Source organism: Lutra lutra, chromosome 16, assembly GCF_902655055.1.
Source record: "Lutra lutra chromosome 16, mLutLut1.2, whole genome shotgun sequence".
NCBI lineage: Eukaryota > Metazoa > Chordata > Mammalia > Carnivora > Mustelidae > Lutra > Lutra lutra.
This window is the reverse complement of record NC_062293.1, coordinates 11312824-11318390: the sequence shown is the minus strand read 5'-3', so window position 1 is coordinate 11318390 and position 5567 is coordinate 11312824.

The following is a 5567-nucleotide window of genomic DNA, read 5'->3' as shown; positions in this document are numbered from 1 at the left end:
GGACGCCCCCTTGACTATGTATAAATGTTCCCATAGCAGAGCGGAAAAGGACTGAAAAGATCAGGTCTCTCATCCTCACATGAAAAGAAAGACTGTGGGGGCGCCTGGGTGGCTCAATGGGTTAAGCCTCTGCCGTCGGCTCAGGTCATGATCTCAGGGTCCTGGGATCGAGGCCCGCATCGGGCTCTCTGCTCAGCGGGGAGCCTGCTTTCTCCTCTCTCTCTGCCTGCCTCTCTGCCTACTTGTGATCTCTCTCTCTCTGTTTCAAATAAATAAATAAAATCTTAAAAAAAAAAAAAAAGAAAGACTGTGTTCATGAAACCAGAAGTGTAGCTCCTCTCTGACCTTCGCTGAAAAGAGCACCTCTTGGTCAGATGACCTTCTCTCTGGTAGATGACACACCAGTTTGTGCTTCTCAGTGGGAAAGAGATGAGATCTTCTTTCCCAACAGCATGTGAAAAGTCTCCTTGTAGGGTCATTTAGTACAATTTGTGTGTTTAAAGAAACCCAGAGTAGGTTTTCAGGGCATGGTGTTTATCCTTTTTTTTTTTCTTTTCTTTTTTGCTTAAAGTAGCAAAATACAAAGTACCAACTCCAGAGGAAGTCTCTGTGGGAGATAAAGGTCAAGTGGAAGGGAGAAAGTGACCTAGTTAGGATTTAGTGCTCTCCAGAGGCAAAGCAGATTGCATTTCTCCGGGGAAATTTGCTCAACCCACAACTGGTTCAGTCAGAGAAACCCATTTGCGAATCCCCAGACAATGATTAGGGAACACACTTCACCCTCCCCCACCCAACCAGGAAACACCCAGAAATAAGAAGTACAAAAAGTTTCCATACAAATGTAAATTTCTAGGAAAGGCAGCAAAAAGTAGCACATGATGGATTTCTTTTTTTACTGTTCACGAGGTTATGAACTCTGAAGCCTGGAGGGGTCTTTGCAAGCCGCCCCCCAACCCACGTGTTGTCATTTGGCACAGAAGACACAGAGATCCAGTCGTTTTTGGAAGAGTGCACTCTAGTGTGAGAATTCATGGCGATTTCCTGGACGCAGAGTGTTACTATACCCACGTTAGAATCCAGCTCTCTGCATACCACTGGGTCGATGTGTGTCCTGAATTGTTTATAGGGAAGCTGATTTTGTTGTTGTCATAACTACACGCTATGTCATTTCCTGGAACGTGGAGAGTTGTGCTTTCATGGTCACATAGCAACGGCACAGCAGTCCCAGTATTGAGGTCCATCCTTCCGGCTTCTAGGAAATCATCATCACCACCAACAAACCCCTCGCATACCTGCTTGTTCTATGAGCAAAGTTTCTTATGGTCTGTTCCTTAGGGCTCCGGGTCCTAGATATCTTATTGGATGTTCCTTATATGAGTATTTCTTGGCCCATGAAGGTTGAAAGTTTTGACGCAAAGTGAATTTAATGTTAGAAGTTTTTTAAAATAAAATTTCATCCGTTAAAAAAATTTTCCTTAACCTCCAGATTTCTCGTTCTTCAGGAGCTTATGCACATTGTGAGTCTCTTAAAGGGAGATAGAACACAATTTCTCCAACTTGTTGGATGCAGACACTGTTTTGGCCAACATCTTCAGGGAACGATGACGCCCCAAGGAACCAACTCTGGGAAATGCTGAATTACACCAACCAGTACCTTATATGTTCCTGAAAAAACACAAACTGAAGTTTTCATATAAACTTTTTATTAAGCAGTATACAGCTGTACTCCAAAGATTACCTTATGACAAATCATGTACTTATTAAAGCCTACGTATAAATATGTTTTCATATTACACTTTTTTGAAAGCATCTATAGTGACATGTTTTGTGGAGAGTAACTCCTTCATACTGCTATTTTCTGAAATATTTGTTTTCCTCAAAAAACCATGCTATCAGCTTTCTGCCCTAAAAGATGCCGACAGGTGGTCCCGTGCCAGCTCTCTGAAAGACACCGTCTTCTGGCATCAGTCGTCAGTGCGCCTTACAAGACGACCTATTTCAGATTCAAAAAATGCTCTGACTTTTCTTCTGGTGAAAGCAGCCTATCCCAGGATGCTCATTCGGAGAGCATCCTTCTTCCCTTTGCTCTCTCATCAAGAGGGCACTGAACAGGGAGTTTGGGGAATATCCCAGGGTTTCAGAGCTGGTTTGAAGGTGCTACTGAGACAAACGCAGGTATGGGAGCTCTTTGTGTTGTGTCTCAGGATGCCACGTCTTGGGTTTGTCTCCTTAAGGTTCTGGTCTCCCATGAAGTGTAGTGTTGGTGGGTGTAGAGCTGTCTCCCTCCCGGGTAAAGTTGCCTTCCTTCTCTGCCGTGTCACTCTGGGAAGGCTGGAATGGATGATTTAATCTAGATTTTTTTTTTAATCTTCATGAAGAAACTTTGTTATTTGGGGGACCCTTTCGGTGGGGTTCATTTTTTCCCTTGCCTTCTTTCCACAGACATGGGCTTAGATTAAGATGCGAGTCCAAGGAAGTCACTTGATCTTCTGACTTTTGGGCTCAGGGCAGAGGCTCAAATGGAATCCTGGGGGTTTGGATGTAGAGAAGGTTTTGCGTAAGGGTTCAGACCCAAAGCTCGTGGTGCTGAAATGATGGAGTTTCTCTAGAATGGCTCCTTTGCCTGTATACTGGGTCAACCTTCAATCATAATAGTAATCACAATAAAGGGAGGCAGATGAATATTTTGGTTTCTCAGTGCATAGAAAATTTATGTTCGCACCACACGGTGGCCTATAAAGTGTGCAACAGCATTATCTCTAAAAACACGTACATTTTGATTAAAAGGTGCTATATTGCCCCCAAAATGCTGACCGGTTATCTGAGCTTGCAGTCAGCTCATCACACATAGGATAGTGATGAGCAAGATCAAGATACAGCGAGAATTACCAAGACGTGACACGGAGATGAGAAGTGAGCAAATGCCGTTGGAGAAATGTCACCAATAAACTTGCCCAACACACAGTTACCACAAACCTTCAATTTGTAAAAAATGCAGTATCTGCAAAATGCCATAAACTGAGGTATAATGAAGCAAGGTATGCCCATTAGTAGATAGGGGAATTTCAGATCCTGGATCCCTGTTTTCTCTTAATTTTTCCTATCAGAGACACAAAAGTTGTTTTGAGTGTGTTCAGACAACTAAAAACAAATGGCTTATATATCTGATGACATTGGCAGTGGAGAGCATTTTGGAAAGGTCCCCATTCAATTTCCCTTCCCAGAGGCGGAACCTACCTCTGAGCATAATGGGTAATTATTCTTTTTTTTTTTTTTAAGATTTTATTTATTTATTTGACAGAGATCACAAGTAGGCAGAGAAGCAGGCAGAGAGAGAGGAAGGGAAGCAGGCTCCCTGCTGAGCAGAGAGCCCAATGCGGGGCTCAATCCCAGGACCCTGAGACCATGACCTGAGCCGAAGGCAGAGGCTCAACCCACTGAGCCACCCAGGCGCCCCAATGGGTAATTATTCTTAAAAAGGCACATGGACTTCCAAATAAATAAGCACTGAGCTTTTGAAACTGTTTCCCATGGCTTACTTTGAACGCAGTTCAAGCTGTCACCACCCAGGAGGCCCGGATGAAATTCTAGAGAAGAGAAGAAGCCCTTCCTGGCCAGCCTCCCTGACGGGTTAGGCTTGCGGTTGTGTGAAAAACAGGCAAGGCATCCGCCATATTGGTTTCCATAATTGACCAGGAGATGGCACAATTTGAAAACCTATTTCGGCATCTCGCTCAAAACAAGTTTCTCTTTTTCACAGCGAGGTCAAAGATCCAAAGCAGAACTGGAAGAAGACCAAATACTGTCAAGGACCATAATTCATATCTTGCAGATTCTTCCAGACTCTGGGTGTATTTCCTGGGGAGGACCCCGAGGGTGAGGGGAATAAAACAGGCAATAAGAAATCTCCTGTGTACTTTCTGGGACTTGTAGAGAGGACGCCCCATGTTCTTTTAGAGAAAGGTACGAAAACCAAGCGCTCTTCAGTTGTCGTCAGTAAAAAACGGGAGAAAGGAGTGGGAGAAGGACTTCTCGTTCCTTTTCTAGAAAGAAACCGCTTCATGATTGCTGTTCCATGACCTTTCCTATTGCCCTGGAGGAATAGAAACTTCCTGACTTCTACAATTAGACCATTTGACATGTCTTATTCTCGTGGTATTTAAGAACTGGGAAGGATTTTAAAGAACATTTGGTCCAAGGATTATCCAGCACAGGGATTGATCTCATGAGTAGACAGTAGAAACGTTGTCTCTTTACAAAGGTCTCAGGGGGAGTGGGAGCTTCACACATCTCTCCGTTCATCCTTGGACCTGCACGTGAGATGTTTGTTTTCATTGAGCTCCTGATACTCCTAATGCTGCTTGTTCAACACTTTTGTCCTTCATGATCCATTCATTAAATGGATATCCACTTATGTAATCAGTACATGCCTGTGGCGTCCCATGCTGGGCACTGAATGAAACAGGTTATATGTCTTACCCTACTAAAGGCTAGAACTAACCCCTGAGATAGGTACTATTACTTCCCATTTGTAGGTAAAGTAAATGCCACTCAGAAAAATTAGGTAATTTGTCCACAGGGAGCCCAAGTCCAAGGGACCCCAGCTACAGGTGTTGATGGTCGTGGCCGGGAGCTTGCTTTGAGTCACCGGACTAACCCAGAGCTCATACACTGAACTGTACTGTTCCCGTGGACCCAAAGCATGTGGACAGCCCCGTAGGGATCCTATCTTCTCACCCTGCCACCCGAGCATTTTCATCTCAGCCCTGCTGGGCACGTCTGCCTCATAGGGCATCTGGATCCATCTTCAGCATCTCACTCAAATGCACCCTTGTCCGCACATTAACCCTTCAAATACTTGAGTCCTATGAACGTATCCCGGCACTCATGCCCTTGATGTTTTTTAAGCTACGCAGACTGTTTTCTAACTGTTCCCTTAAAGACGTGGCTTGTGCCTTTTTACTACCCTGTTGGCTCTCTCTGTAGCCAACTCACTTGTCAATGTTTCTCTTTTTTTAAAAAAAATGACCACACTAGAAACCAGTGGGCGTGATTGCTTTCCTTGATGGGCACAGCTGTCCTGTCCAGAGTGGGAGGATACGGGTTCAGATGATATTGCTAAAACCAAACCAGTTAGCATATGACCCTGGGTAAACCACTTAATCCCTTTGGGATTCTATTTCCTTATTGTAGGTCTCTTTGTCCCTGCTGCAACCTTCTGCGACTTGCCATTGCTCGTTCATGGGACACCTTCCTCCCTGAGAGCCCGACACGGCTGTTTTGCTGGCAAAATAATGGATCAAACACATGGGAAAAACTATATCTTCTCTTTCTCCTCCAAGGGATCCTGGTGCAAAACCAATGAGAAAATACAAGTCAAAGCACTCTTCTAAAAATAAAGCTGATCCCATCACCCCTGTGGGTGTTTACCCTTTAAAAAAAACCCTCCGTTGTTTACCCTTTAAAAAAAAAAAAGATTTATTATTGCTGCCCAGGGAATACAATCCTCCCTGGGTTGTTGATCCTTACTTTATTCAGCTGTTCATTCATTCTTTATTTTTTTAAGA